Below are 17,150 nucleotides of genomic sequence, written 5' to 3'. Positions count from 1 at the left end.
AAATTACACTATTACTTGTTTGATAAAGAGTATATAAATAACGTAAAAGGCCAAAAGCTATTTATTAATTGCGTTTCACTTAAAATACACCTGCGACCTCCTTTAGATTTAGTTAGAACTTAGAACTTAGAAGCCACATGAAATTGTTTATTTTGTTATTTATGAGTTGTTACACCTATTTTGCTTTGTTGCTCTCGGCTCTTAAGCATTATTCCATGTGCGGACCCTTTATGTTATGGCTCACTACTTAGAATATTGTTGAGCTTTAAAAGTTAAAAACAATAAGTATAAAAGATAGAAAAAGAGCAATTTGAATATTTAAAACAATAAACCTCATTATTTGCTTTTTTTTAATTTTAAACTAAATACTTAGTCAAACATGTATATTGGTGAAGGGAGGAATCTAATTGCATCTAATTCCCTGTTTAATCGACTAATTAAACAGTAGATTCAAATTTAAAAAGTAAAACCAATCAAAGCAAAGGGTTTTGATAGAATAGCATTGGCATGCATGATCCCATGTGCAAACTGCATGTTGTGGTTCTACTTCTACACCATCAATCTTGGTCAAACATTTTTGCAGTATAACAAAAACAAGTTGAAAACAAATTTACGTTCTTTTCTATTTTTTATTCAAGGGATTGATAATAGATACCTTTCTGTATGCTTGATTCTTCTTCACATTTCTTTATTTTATCTAAAACAAAAATATACGAGTAAAAGAAAATTATATTGTGCGTGTGGATATAGACAAGTCAAAGGCGAAGATCAAATTTCACACAGAAATGCATGTCTCACGGGAGATGTTTCCACGTGTTCAAGAAAACGTCTATCGTTTGGTGTTGATGAGCCACTCAATTTCTTCTTGTTTTTAGTTAATTAATCAATTACCAAATGGCCGGGGACAAAATTAAACCACCCACAATTATATTTTTCGGCACGGTTGGTTAGGGGACAAAAGAAAATTGAAAAGATTTAGATGAGAATAAAATATGGGTTTAATGTTCTTTTATTTTTTATATAGCATTTTGGACGTTAAACGTCTATCTCTTGTCATTTTTTATACAAGAATAAATCAAATTTGAACCAAACGTTATTAGGCAATATCATGCAAATCATGTTGTGCCATCTAAATAATAACACAAATCCTTGTCCCTCGAGTTATGCTTGTCTTTATCTAATAATTAAGTTATAAAAATTATGGAACAAGTTCATTTATATGGTTTGCTTGGGTTTTGTATACATACGTCTCACCCACCAAATATGAATCGCTCGGATTTTGTATACATACTTTACCCTTTCAGTCCTTAAAGTTTTTTTCGTGCGCTTTAAGGGAACAAAGTTGATATCGACCTGCTTTTTTGGTCACTACGACCTAATATACCAGGTTAAAGCTGATGTGGCTTATGATTTGGAATTTTTTTAATAAAAAAAAGAATAATAAAAATTAGGGCCCACCATCTCTCTCTTTCCCTCTTTCACTCTGATACATTATACAGGAATCCAATCACATAACACTCTATGCACCATTAAAGATTGACCATCGTCTCAAAGTGCAAGAAACTAAATTTCTCTTAGACTTACCCTAATATTGCCTTCAGTGATGTTGACCGTCGGTTATTGCTAGAACCACCATTAACACTGCCTCTGAGGTCACTAGCTGTCGGTGGTCGTTGTTCCTCCACCACCACCTCAGCGGTTGCATTCTAGTTTTGATTTTCAACCACCAAAGCATCCAGATTGACAGCTAATGATTCCCGGCTAGCCCTCAACCAACCAACACCATCACAGGTGACTCCCTTGCATTTCTTCACCTTCACCTTCACCAAATTAAGGCACCCAAGTGCTAGAGCTTCCACTCCATGATCAGACACAGGACAACTCTTGATGCATAGCTTCCTCAACGTTGTGCATTTAGCAACTATGCAAGAAATCTCGACATCACCTATGGTCTCACTCCCACATTGCGCCAATCGCTCTAGCTTTCGGCGGTTTGAAGCCAATCGCAATAAAGTATCATGGGTGAGATTTACACCGATAATGACCAACTCTTGAAGGTTATGGCAGTATTTTGCTACACCGATCAAACTTTCATCGTCAATCATGTTTGTTTTCCACCCGTCAATATGAAGCTTCCTTAGAAGCTTACAATTCTCCACCAAAGACGCTAGCCCTAAATTAGTACATTCTGGTGTTTTTATGAGGTGAAGGATTTCTAGATTTACACAATTGGAAAGGGATTCAAGGCCGATATCGGTTAGCTGAAGTCTCTCCAGATGCACCTCATTCAATCCCTTGATATTATTCGTAACAAGTTTCAGAACCCCATCCTAATTTTCGGAACATCTGAAAAGTCTCATGGTTCTAAGATTTTTGGATCTGATTATCAGCAACGCAAAACATTGTCTGTTGTAGAGATTCTTCAAAGAAATCATCTTAATTTAAGAGAGAGATGGTGGACCCTAATTTTTATTATTCTTTTTTTTACTAAAAAAAATCCAAATCATAAGCCACATCAGCTTTAACCTGGTATATTAGGTCGTAGTGACCAAAAAAGCAGGTCGACATCAACTTTGTTCCCTTAAAGCGCACGAAAAAAACTTTAGGGACTGAAAGGGTAAAATCGAAATATATTGTAGGGCCATTGTGTCATTTTCCCAATAATTAAGTTATAAAAATTATGGAACAAGTTCATTTATATGGTTTGCTTGGGTTTTGTATACATACGTCTCACCCACGAAATATGAATCGCTCGGATTTTGTATATATAAAGAATGTGAAACTAATACCAATACATAAAATGTGAAAAACGCATACCAAATACACAAAATAATAACTATTATCGTTGCATCACACAATAATCATTTATGTTTTGACGTATATACACCACCGGAGAGTAGAGACCAAAGAGAAAAATGCAAAATTGAGTGTGGCATAAAAATGAAACAAAAAGCGGCATTAATTATCAAATAAATACATTGAGTGTTATATTTGAGAAATTTCAAAATACATCAAAAAAATCAAAATTATAAGTTTAAACTCTAGCATATTGTAAATATCGTAAAAGCACACATAACTCATAACTCTTAAAAATAATCCAATAAAACAAAACAAGGATTTCTCTGTTCATAGACAAACATATAACTAAGCTATAAGTTGTGAGTGTTTGCATGTTTCTCCTCACGACATAATTTGAAAATCGGAAATATATATATATATATATATATATATATATATATATATATATATATATATATATATATATATATATATATATATATATATATATATATATATATATATATATATATATATATATATATTGGTAAATCTAGATCAAAAAATAATGTGGTTTCCAAATTAAGTGAAGCCAATAAAAAAAATTCAACAACACTTGTCTGGGGTCGGATCGGGTCGTATACCTTAAAAAATTGGACGAATCAGTTCAACTTGTTAAAACAGATCAGACACCACCAATTAAAAATTTTAACAAAACGATTGAAATATAAATGAAAAAAGCAGTACGTTTTTAATGAAAAACTAGTTGATTATTAGTCCATTGATAAAGCGGTGAACGAAGAGTGAGAGTCTTTAGCATATAAATTTCTTTTTATTACAGCTATTTGTTTATTTATTGATATTTTGAGAGTGCCGATTAAGAAGGGTTAATTTTTTGTTATCAATCTCATAATCCCATGATTTTTGTAATCACATGTGAATCACAAGTTAAATCACAAATGAACTAGATATGAATTACATGTGATTCACATATAAATCACAAGTGAATCATATTTGAATTACATGTGATTCACATATAATTCACATGTGAATCACATATAAAATACGTCTATGTATTTTGTGAGTGTTCTTGCATTAATTAATTTTTTTTTTATTTTCTTGGAGATTTGGAAGAATTTATGGAAAATATTGAAGACGTCAAAAGTGATAAATTGAAGATAATATGGAAATCTTGACAACAAGACATGAAAACGTTTTGAAATTTTGTAGCATTTTTACTTTCTTAGTTTTTTATATTTTTTTTTTGTATCGGATAAAATATTTGTACTATTGTGTTTTTTAATTAGTAAATAGAAATGGTTTTTTTTTTATATAATTTACTTATGAATATTATAGTATAAGAAATTTGCATATATGCCCTTCAAAAAATACGTATATATGCACAATGTTTACTTTTTTAGTTAAAAAAATTAGTAGTTTTTTTTAAATATTCCAGTTTTTTTTTTTAATTTACTGATTTTTAATAATTTATTGTTTTTTAAAAAATCACAACTTTTTTTAAATCAATTTTTTAAAAAAAAAGTCATTTTTCTAAAAAAATCTACAGTATTTTTAAAACATTGAACATTATTATTTTAATAAAAAAAATCGTAAATTACAATAATGCCCTTAATGTGTTGATTTTGATTTAACGTTCCACATTTAGTTCTCGGGTTTTCAGGAAACTATGAGTTCTCAACAAAAAATTAAACATTAAATAAGATTTAATCCTTACATATTCGTCTCATAATCGATTTAGTTCTTATATCTTTTTTTTATTTAATTAAATCTCAAAAATCGGTAATCGTATTCAATTTAACCCTTTTACCCAGTCAACAAGTCATCTAATTTTCAGAAATTATATTTTTGAACCAGATTTCCAAATTTATTACAAATTTGGTTCAAAATTTACACTTTTGACCCATATTATAAATTTTATTACAAATTTGGTCTAAAATTTACCCTTTTAGCCCAAATTTTAGAATTTTGTTATGAATTCATCCTAACTTTAGTTGTTTTTACAACATTCTTTCTCAAAATTTTGTTTTGAGTACGTTTTTTCTTTTTAAAATCAAATTTATACAAAAAAACATATTTTCACATAAAAAAAATCTTATATTTTGTGGGCTTTGGTCGCATAGTTCTCACGTCGTGATAATTAATTATATCCTCATGAGAACAGTCTCCTCACATCGTGAGAACTACTTCTCACCTCGCGAGAACGGGTTTTCACCAAATTTCACTCAAACTTTAAACAGTCATAATAACTTCTTCGTTTCAACTCCGTTCTCGGCGATCTTTATATGCACGTAAAGGTATTGAGGAGTCCCACAACTCTATCTAATTACGATTGACTTAAAATGTAACATCCATAAAAATCATGATAAATTTAAAACATTTTAAATACAACCCAAATCCATAAAGTGTTTACAAAATAGTATTCAAAACATTTTCCAACCTTAGAGTCCCCAAAATCATAGGCCATAAACAAGAGGATGCTCACGGTCTCGCCTTCGCCTTCCCGCAGTCATCCAAAGTACATGAAACATAACCCAAAACTATAAGCCAACGCTTAGTGACTTCCCCCAATATACCAACACATAACCAAATAACATATACAATAACAACATGTAATGGGTGCACGGCTAAAAGATTGGATTACCCCTGATCCAACAACATAATTCTAGCTTGCCCTCAGGGCCCACAACTTATGCTTGGCTTGCACCCTGACCAGATCAGTCATCAGACTGAAATACCATCAATCCCTCAGTACGAGTCTGGCATATCGCCTAGTCCTTAAATCGTATCTAAATGCTCATGAGCCCTCAGTATGAGTCTGGCATGCCCTACCCTCACTATGAGTCTAGCATGCCCTATCCGACCCTCAGCTCATATCTAGAATGCTCCAGGGTTTGTTGGATACAGCACGGAGTAGTACAACCTCAACCCAACATAATATATCGACATATAACATATAATAAACATATACATATAATCATGCAAAAAGAATCACAGGTAATCCTACAGATCTACCAGACTAGCATATCAACAACTAGCATAATCATGCATTTCTTCAATACTCAGCATATTAGTGAATATCAGGATATGAAACCAATGATTCGGCCTTATGCCTTCGACCCGCAAGTACAATGCGAAAAACTCGCCTTGCAAACTGGACAAAGCTGATGAGGTCTCGAATCTGAATCTCAGCACTAACCGTCTCGACTCAGAGTGAGTACGTAGGGCATACTCCGAAGGTACATTGGGCGTCCTCGCATGTTGACCACCATCGTGGAGGTTGACCTTGTACGCAACGCGTACTATGAGTACACGGGGCGTACTCCCAAAAGCCCAAAACATCTAGTAAGAGCTTAATGGATAAAGTTCTTACGTCCATATTTCAAATCCATGGCTAAAATACTCTTAGGAGTCTTAAAGTCTCCGAATTTACGACTTAGCATGTCCAATAAGTGCTTATCTCAAGGACTTAATCCATTAAGACCTTCTAAATGATGTTCTTACGTCCATATTTCAAATCCATGGCTAAAATACTCTTAGGAGTCTTAATGTCTCCGACTTTACGACTTAGCATGTCCAATAAGTGCTTATCTCAAGGACTTAATCCATTAAGACCTTCTAAATGATGCATGGAGCAAAACTAACCATTGGAATCCATTTTGATGACTCAAGACCCTTCCAAAGGTTTGAAAGGACGACTTAATGGGTCAATAACATGCTTTTTTCAAGAATCGTCATTTTGGGACCAAAAAGAGACTTTAAAGAGCAAAAACCAAGATCTACAAGATGGAGTGGTAAAGATGCAAGCTTTATACCATTTAGAGGTTGCAAACAAGCTAGAAATCCCAGATCTACAATGAACTCCACTCCAAGGTCTTCACACCACCTTCTTTTTTCTTCAAAACCATTCTAAGCTCTCTTAAAGGCTCACAATTTGCTCTCTCTTGCTCTAGGGTTGCTTGAGGGTCGAAATCTCTAAAAGAGGCTGGGTAAAAAGAGGTATTGTGTCCATAAAGATGCTTAAATATGAGCCAATACCCTAAAACTAGGGTTTACATGTCAACCACGTACGCCCCGCGTACGAAGTGTACGCCCAACATACACACACGTAGGCATGCCATACTCAAACTTCCAGATTTTTACCAAATTGCCACTATGGGTCCTTTTTTCACACTTACTTACACTTAGGGACCAACCATGCAATATAACTAAATTAGAGGGTTTAAATTAGAAGTACCTAATCATCAGGGTGTTACATAAAACTCGCCGAAATAAAATCCTTAGTTCATGAAAGAAATTTGAAACATCACTTTTCCCATTTTACTCATTGATTCAAAGACACTGACTAAGGTCTTAGATCACATAATCAATATTATCCACATCCATTAGGGTCTAAACCATATTCCCTTGAGTACTAAGGCCTTTAATTGATCCATTTATTGTCCACAATCCTGAAAGAAGAAATTCTCGAAGCAGGATTTTACAACTCCTCCCCACATAAACTAGATTTCATCCTCGAAATCCGTCTTGGTTAGGATCTCTGAAAACAACACCAAAACATTCCATAAGCTTCCTCAAAACACTTTGAAATTAATGCATCTTATAAACAAAACTCAAGGGACCCCTCGAAAACCCACAGATGCCAACAAACAACCAAAAAACTTGAAACTACTCAACCATAACAACTATCTTTCTATCATTAACTGTAAGACCCAACTTCCAGTGAGAACCACTCAAAATGGAAAATTTCAAAACTACAACCACAAACCAACTGATAGGTTATCAGCATAACTACAAAAATTATGTGTTCATGCAACCCTATTGCTTTGGATCTAGGTTTTCACTAGTTGAACATGCAAACTTGAATACCAAAGCAAAACCCTAGAAACTAGTATATGATTCGAAAATTACACAAAATTAGGGTTTAGAAGTTTACCTTACTTGTTATGTAGTAATAACAAGAACACCTTGAAGATCTTTGACTCTTGAAAGCAAGTACCTCAAGTGTGACACCTCTAATGGCTTACAAACACTTTACGTAAGAGGATGAGAAGGAGAGAGGTGGGAATGCACTAGAATTTTCAGCTCTTCTAGGGTTAGAAGGTAGTGGCCAAAAATCACAAGTATTACCCTCCTTATATACTTGTGGTTGCATAGTCCCAAAGCTAGGGTTTGCAAGTGGAAACCCTAATTCCCTGATTAAGGCCAAAGCAGCCCATGAACCCTCATTAAGGAGCCTTGGACGAAAACTTATAGGGCCTCCCTATAACTTTCGTCTACTCCTTTCCATGGAGTTCTGGAGCCCAATTTCACAACTATCAGTGATTTGCAAAACAACCCCTGTATTATTAATTAGTTCCTTTAATCTCATAATTAATTACAAATTAATTTTCGTCACACCCCCAAACCGGAATGGCGGAAACGTTCGGGGGCGGAGGACGTCATGTATAGTATCACAACAATTGAATACTGGTAATCAAAGCAACAACAACCATTGTATTAAGAGAATAAAGTTTACATTGTTTTCGAATCATATATAACTGGCTCCAAAAGTAAATAACAAGTAAAGACTCGAAGCTACTATGCTCCATCTTCTTGAACCCTGTGTGTGTACCTGTCTATTAGTGTCCTGAGAATACAAGTAGGTTTTGAAAGAGTATCAGCATTTAAGCTGGTGAGTTCATAAGTGTTTTGTTTTGGAAAACAGGTTCTATGTTCTTGAAAAGTACGTTGTGTTTCTCTAGAAAACCTTATAATTTCTGATGTAATGAATATTAAGTAAAAAAATTTGTACTAGTATCCTTCTACGAGTACTTAGTGTATACAAATCATATACAATCTAGATCGAACAAACAATCGATTGTGTGGTTCTGTCTCAAGCCCACAACCAAACAAGGAACAGGAAATGAGGCGGAGGCCACACATTCCACTGGTTGTTGGATCCTCATGTACATAACCCTGAAGTATTCACTAGATACTTACAAAATTAACTGTATTGGCCCTTTGAAATCTGTTGAAAGTGTTCCTCAAGAAAATCCAATATTTTCTTAGTAAAAATATGATAATACCAATTCCTTCTATAACCACTTAGCTCACACTACCTATGTATAAACCAATATCGAACAGACAGTTAATTGTGTTGATCTTCCCTAAACCCACAACCAAACAAGGAATAAGGAATGAGGCAGAAACCACACATTCCACAGCCTATCGAATATTCTTCATACGTAACCCGGATGCATAAACTAAGGAATTATATAATTATTAATGAATATTAGTTAGTTGAATGATAAACCGATTGTTTGTAAAGTAATGATATTTGACCTGGAAAATCCTATATTTTCCCTAAGTATAAGTTGTTGTCTTAACTGTTCCAAAAATTGAAAAGTACAAGTATCTTCCATACTTATGTTATTAAAGCATTGTTCTGAATGAAAACCTTGGCTGCTACCAATAAAGTATAGTAGTTTTATTACATAAAATAAAACTAGTTGAAAATGTATTGTTCTGTATACTGAAAGTGTTGTTAATACCCTCCCGTGATCACTTAGTACATACGAGTTATAGAAATCTTGATCGAACAGACAGTCGATTGGGTGATTCTGCCCTAAGCCGAAAACCAAACGAGGAACAAGGAATGAGGCGGAAGTCACACATCCCACTGCATGTCGGATGTTAATTTCATGTCACCCTGATGTATATACCAAGTAATCCCCTAGTTATTAACTCTGATCACTGTTTGTTTAGTATATTATTATGTGAACGAGTCGTTGTTTCCCATGTGAGTTCTTATAACTATGCTAATGGATGATAAACACTACGACGTACTTCGGATGTAGTAAACTGAAATGACGTTTGTCACCCTCGGTTGACTGTAGCTAATAGTCAGGGTGCAGGATTGTCAATCCCGTATAGATCTATACACAAAATCATGCTCTCCCTCCAGGAGACTCTGGTTCCTAAGGAGTAGACTTCCCAGAAGTCGTCTCTCACAATGTAGTTCTCTCAACGAATTCACGAATAATACTATGAAAACCACTTTTTGTTATTAACATGTATCCTTGTTAGAAACTATGTTTGTAAAGTTTGTATCCTTCGTGATTGAAAATTGTTCGTAAATCTAGTAGTAACAACGTTTGTCATGTTTAGTAGTTTTACGCTCAAATGTGTCCCTTAAAACATTAAAAGCTTGGAAAAATATGGGGGTATGAACTCACCGGTTGTTTATCTACACGAGCTTGATAACAAGACTGGAAGGATGACTCTCGAGTTGTTGTATGTGAAGTTAACGGAATCCGGGACTCGATCGAAGTGGAAAAAGTGGGTTTTCAGCCTAGATTCCAATTGAGGCTGATTGCGGCCGTGAAAAGATTGCGGCTGTGAACTGTTCTCGGCCATGAACGGTATTTGAAGGGTTTACGGTCTTTGAAGGGTTCACGGCCTGTTGTTGGTGTTCTTGGTAAAATATGAAGATTTGAAGGGTTTACGGCCGTGAACTCAAGAACGACAATGCTTGATTTGATGAAATGACGGATGTTTGATGCTCCAAAACAAGTTCTAAGGTGGATTTGAGTGATAGATGAAGAGAAACTTGAGTTTTCGGGTGATGATTTTAGAGAGAGAAAGGGTGTTCGCGGCCAGAAAAGTATAAATAAGGGTAGGGGTCATGTATATATAGGTTGGGTGTATGGTTGGTGGTTGGGTCCAGCAACCGTGAACGGGTTTACGGCCGTGATCGGGTTCACGGCCGTGAACACCACTTAGGCCGGAATCTGCTAATTTTCGAAGGAAACTCAGGTTTTCGCGCGATTTTGGTTCCGAATCTTATATAAAATTCAATTATATAACTTAAATGGTTTTCCAAACCATAGGAATTTGACGGAACTACATAAAAATTCAAAATTAATTTAACGGAATCAGGCTAACGTTAACGGAAAAAGGTTCGGGTTGTCACAATTTCTGATTAGATTCTAATTTATAATATGATTTCTAATTAAAATATTATTCATATAATATATTAATAAATCATTTTAAGTATCAATTTATTATTCCAAATAATAAATTCAACTCTCTCTCCACTAGTCATCCTGTCAAGTTGCACGAGTGAAGGCAACCCAAAAGGACTTGTGGTACTATCAATTCAAGTATATACCAACTATAGTTGTGGGCTTAGACACCTAATCCAATAGTCTCCCACTTGGATAAGTCTAATAACTATGATTGCAAGTATAACTTCAAAAAATAATCAGCACATTGTAGCTCTCAAAAGCGGCTCACGAACTCTGACCTAGTTAGTGGTGTGTCCTTAGATAAGGGATCATAATCCTCCGTTCTGCAAGATATCATGTGGACAAATGACATGGAGCAGAATCATTCTCGTTGTCCAATAGTTTGTTTCCCGATTTCTGACTTGTAATTACATAGAACTTAATTGAACACATCAATTCAGTCCTGGTTGGGCCCGAAACATAAGTCAACACCAAATCATCGAGGGGCCCAAAATATTGCTTTTTTCCTCATTAGGGAAAAAGGAACAGATAAACTTTCTCTTATATGCGTGTACTATTTACTCATCAAATCGTACATAACAATACGTTTTATAACATCAAGTTACAGATGCATTTATGCACTATCAATGCATAACCAACTCATAAACCACAACTCATATATCTCGGTTTTAAGATTATACAATATTATCGTCTCATAATTACTCTTGATAAATTCCATGATGTAATTTTATGAGTGTGGGTTAATCCAATACTCAAATCCCCATTTCAAGAGTAGCCATGAATGGTGCAGCAAACCATTGATATATCTAAACATTTTGACAATCTACAAGCCAATTCATGACAGTCTTAATTCACTACTTACTTCCAAAGTATGATCGAATGTGGATGTTTTGAATAACCCAATTATTCGGGAAGTAAAACATGCAAAGTTGAAACATAGAGATAAACAATTGACAAAAGATAGTAAACAATACTCATAAATAAATCTCCATTACTTAATCACCAAATTTCAATTACATTTATCTATTACAAGTTTCTAAATATCTATCTAATCACTAAAACTAATATCGTCCTTCAGACCAATGCTCCTCGCATGCTAAATGTGATTAATCCTACTCAGACCCTTTGTGAGGGAATCTGCAAGATTCTCTTTTGACGATACACTCTTAACGATGAGGTGTCCTAATTCTACTCGATGTCTGATGAAATGGTATTTCCTGTCGATATGTATAGATCTGCCATGATCTCTTGGTTCCTTGGTTAAGGCAACCGCTACTTCATTATCGCAGGAAATCTCCATCGGCTCCTTAATGGTTGTCACAATTCCAAGGTCTGCAATGAAGTTCTTCAACCATATAGCCTCCTTTGACGCTTCGCTCACTGATATATATTCTAATTCACATGTTGAATCAACTATGGTCTCTTTCTTTGAACTTTTCCAAGTTACTGCTCCTCCATTAAGGGTAAACACCCAGCCAGACTGAGATCGGTAGTTGTCTTTGTCTGTCTGAAAACTAGCATCATTATACCTTGTAACTCTTAAGTCATCACTGCCACCAAGCACAAGGACCCAGTCCTTCATCCTTTGCGGATACTTAAGAATGTTCTTAACTTTTATCCAATGAGCTTTACCTGGATTTCCCTGATATCGGCTAACTATGCTTAAAGCAAAAACCACATTAGGGCGAGTACATGTCACAGTGTACATGTCGAGCCAACCGCGGAAGCATATGGAACTCAACTCATCTTTACTATCTATGCATCCGTAGTCGAACTCTGAGTCTTACTCAGCTTGGTATTACTCTAGATAGGTAGCTCTCCTTTCTTTGAATTTTCCATGCTAAAACGCTTTAGCACCTTATCCAAATAAGTACTATGAATAAGTCAATTAGTCTTCTACTCATACTTCTCAAAATCCTTATTCCAGGTTATAGGCAGCCTCTCCCAGATTCTTCATAGCGAAACACTTTCCAAGCCAGGACTTAACCTCCTGCAAGGTTGGAATGTCATTTCCTATAAGTAGTATGTCATCAACATACAGTACCAGGAATGTGACTATACTCCTACTAGTTTTGACATATACATATGACTCATCCTCACTCCTAAAAAAGCCAAACTCTTTGACTTTCTCATCAAAGCAAAGATTTCATCTGCGAGAAGCTTGTTTCAATCCATAGATTGATTTCTCAAGCTTACACACTCTATCGGGGTATTTAGCATCCATAAAACCCTCTGGATGACTCATGTAAACATCCTCAGCCAACTTTCCATTAAGGAAATCGGTTTTGACATCCATCTGCCAGATTTCATAATCATGAAATGCAACTATGGCTAACAGAACCCTAATAGATTTGATCTTAGCCATTGGTGGGAAGGTCTCATCATAGTCAATCCTTGTGGTTTGAGTAAAACCCTTTGCAACCAATAGTGCCTTGAACGTGTGTACCTGTCCATCTATTTTGGTCTTCTTCTTGAAGATCTACTTGCAGCCAACTGTCTTACGATGTAACGACCGAAAAATTCCAACCAATTTAAACTTTTCAAAAACAATCCGATTTCATTAAATTATTACAAAAAGGTTTTCAATACAATTTATTTAGAGTATTCCCAGAATCACATCACAACATAAACATGAGGAGCGGTACGATCACACCTTCGCCTTGCCACGGTCTCCTGAAGAACCTGAAAAACATTAAACCACAACTGTAAGCCCGAAAGCTTAGTGAGATATCCCCAAAATACCAACCACATATACCATACACGCATAACATGCCATATCATATCCGATCACAAAACAACCATGCATTTCGGGTCTACTGTGTGACTGGTCCGCCGCACCGGCCAACAGTCCACCTGGTCCACCCTCCGAGTCTAGCCATATACATCGAGTCTACAGTGTGATTGGTCCGCCCGCACCGGGCCTTCAATCCACCTGGTCTACTCTCTAAGTCTACAGTATGACTGGTCTGCCCGCACCAGGCCTTCAGTCGGCCTGGTCCACTCTCCGAGCCTCGGCACGTCTGGTCCGCCCTCTTGGGGCCTACAGCCTATCCGGACCGCTCGTTGGGCCTTCGGGACAACCGGTCCGCCCTAGGTATCTTGGCCTACAGCACAAAGTAGGACCTACCTAAACCCAACTCCCGTCCAATCAACCATGTGCACATAAACATACAATCATATATCAATTCACAGACAACAAGTCGATCAAACAGATCACATAGTATATCATCATCCTAACCAGGATACCGACCTAACCGGTCACTAGCAAAGCATCACCCTACATATCAGGATACCGACCTCAACCAGGTCTCTAACATACACCATCCTAACTACCAGGATGCAAACATATCAAAGCAATAACATAACAACAATACCCGGATCTCAATCCGATAGAGGGCCGGCCTTGGTGCCTTAGACCCTGTTGATATAGTGAGGATAACTCACCTCGCACTGCCGAAACTCTGAACTGAAGAAGCAGATTCTCGAATCAGCGACTCACCGAAAATCGCGAACTAGCCAACATAGCACAAATAAACATTAGGCCAAGCACAATACTCTACTAAGGGTAAATTGACCATTTTACCCCTAACTCAATCCGACCCAACACTAGGTAAGCTCCCAAGCCCACCAATGGCCCAAAGTCCAGAAGTCCAAAACAAAGCCCATTATTGGCCCAATTTACTAAATTGGGCCCACCTCACCAAATGGGCCTAAACTCATGATCCATAACAACCAATGGGCCCAAAATACTCTAACCATAATGTCCAGTCACGGCCCAAAATCCAGCAGCCTAAATAACAGCCCAATCCCTAAGGCCCAAAATGAAAAGCCCAACAAAGGGAGTACGCTGGGCGTACACGCTGATTCGCAACATGGGATCGGGGCACTGACTCGCTACACGGGGCGTACTCGCTAGTTACGCGGGGCGTAACTTCGCTACTCATTAAGTGCCCATAACTTCTTAATGGCTTAAGCTCTTAAGCCCAAACTTCAGATCCCTAGGCCAAACATGCCTAAGATTCATAAAGTCTCAAACTTTATCACTTGGGACGTCCATAAAGCTCTTAATCTAAGGTCTTAATCCATTAAGACCCACATATCTCACACATGGAACAACCACAACCCTTGGGACCTCATTTTTCTCACTCAAGACCTCTCCAAAGGTCTGAAAGGACAGATAATCTTGACCAACTCAAAACATGCATCAAAATGAGGACTTTTGGAACAAGAATGGTGTCAAAGCTTCACAACACATAGATCTACACAATATGATTGTCAAGCAAGAAGCTTTATACCTCAAATAGGCTCCAAAGGATGATGTCTTCCCAGATCTATAAGCTCCAGTCGTTTCTCTCCTTCCTTGACAACTTCTCCTTTCTTCCTTTATGCTCTCCTTTGTTAATACAAACTTTCCAAGACCAAACACACCCAATCAAGGAGGTGGGACGGCTATCTTAGGGTTTCTGAGGTTAAGGGAGAGCTTATGGAGGCTAGGATATGCACCAACATGTTCCTTATATAGTGGCTGACCCTAAATTTAGGGTTTTAGAACTCTGAGAGTACGTTGGGCGTACCTCTAGTACGCTGGGCGTACTCAACCTTGCACCCGCATCACTTACCCAATTACGTTGGGCGTAATCCCAGCTTACGTTGGGCGTACTCGGCGAGTCCCCAAACTTCATACTTGGCCCTCATTAATCCACTTTTCCCACAAGATGATCAAAATACCACTTCTCTTAAATCCCGGGGACTCACAATTAGGTACTCTTAGGAACAGGGCGTTACATATGACCTGGTACATTGTCAACCAAATTCCAAACTTGGTTGTCATACATGGACTGGATCTTGCTATCCATTGCCTCTTTCCACTTGGCAGACTCTGGGCCTGCCATGGCTTCCTTGTAGTTAGCAGGTTCATCAAAATTTACCAGTGTGCTATCACTGATAAACGTATCACCTTCTGCAGTTATGTGGAAACATTACAACACAGGAGGAATGCTAACTCTACTAGAACACCGAAGAGGTAATGAGTCGTGAATTGGTTCAACATGAATTTCTTCCTCGGGTTGAGCGCTAGTGTTAGAGATTCCTTCATCGCTTGACTCTTGAATTTCTTCAAGATCAATTGTGCTCCCACTGTCCTCTTTGCATATGATCTCTCTCTTGCGAAAGACTCCCCTCCGTGCTACTAAGACCACGTTCTCACTAGGTGTGTAGAACAAGTATCCAAAGGACTTCTGTGGATAGCCAATGAAAATACACCACTCACTTTGAGGTATAATCTTGTTGTGAGTCTTTCGTCTAACGAAAGCTTCACAACCCCAAACCTTGATATGTGCCAATGAGGGAACCTTCCTTGTCCATATCTCATGACGTGTTTTGGCAACCTTCTTTGTCGGGACTAGATTAAGAATGTGGGTGGTAGTCACTAACGCATACCCCCAGAACGATATCGGAAGAGAAGCTTGACCCATCATGGAACGAACCATGTCTAACAAGGTTCAATTACGCCTCTTAGCCACACCATTAAGTTGTGATGTCCTAGGAGGTGTCAATTGTTAAACAATTCCACATTTCATGAGGTAGTCATGGAAATCGATACTAAGATACTCACCACCCCTATCGGATCTGAGCATCTTGATCTTCTTGCCCAATTGATTCTCGACTTCACATTTAAACTCTTTGAACTTTTCAAATGTTTCTGACTTATTCTTGATTAAGTAGATATATCCATATATGTTATAATCATCGATAAAAGTCACATAAAATCGATATACATCCCTTATGGTGGATCTGAAGGGCCCACACACATCCGTGTGTATGATATCCAAAAGTCCTTCACCTCTTTCACAAGAACCAGTGAAAGGTGATTTAGTCATCTTTCCAAGCAAACAAGACTCGCATGTATCATCTGACTTTAAGTCAAATGATTCCAACAAGCCATCCTTTCGGAGTTAGGCAATGCGCTTCTTTTTGACATGGCGAAGACGACAATGCTACAAGCATGCCTTGTCTAAACCATTAGACGCATCAATTTGTAACAAACTATTTCCTAAATTGTATACTACGATCACAGTTTCATATACACCATCACAAGGTAATGCTTCAAAATAAAATACACCATTATAATAAGCATTAATAGAACCATTCTCATTATTAAAAGAATATCTAAAACCTTGTCTGTAAAAACCATGAAATGAAATAATATTCCTTTTCATTTCTGACGAGTAGAAACAATTATTTAAATCTAAACTTCACCTACTACTAAGCACTAAAGAGTAAATCCCATTATTGGTAACAGGAGACGATCTTTTATTGCCCATAATCAGGTTCATCTTCCCATGC

At 36.9% G+C, this 17,150-nt stretch overlaps 1 pseudogene; it reads right to left on the bottom strand.

Annotated features, from left to right (window-relative positions):
* Positions 1 to 1,519: 1,519 nt before the first annotated feature.
* On the bottom strand, positions 1,520 to 2,568 carry LOC111905787 (F-box protein SKIP2-like; annotated as a pseudogene).
* Between the last annotated feature and the right edge of the window lie 14,582 nt (positions 2,569 to 17,150).

This window comes from Lactuca sativa, chromosome 2 (genome assembly GCF_002870075.4).
Source record: "Lactuca sativa cultivar Salinas chromosome 2, Lsat_Salinas_v11, whole genome shotgun sequence".
Lineage (NCBI taxonomy): Eukaryota > Viridiplantae > Streptophyta > Magnoliopsida > Asterales > Asteraceae > Lactuca > Lactuca sativa.
The sequence above is the reverse complement of the archived record's forward strand: the minus strand, read 5'-3'. Positions and strand labels throughout refer to the sequence as shown.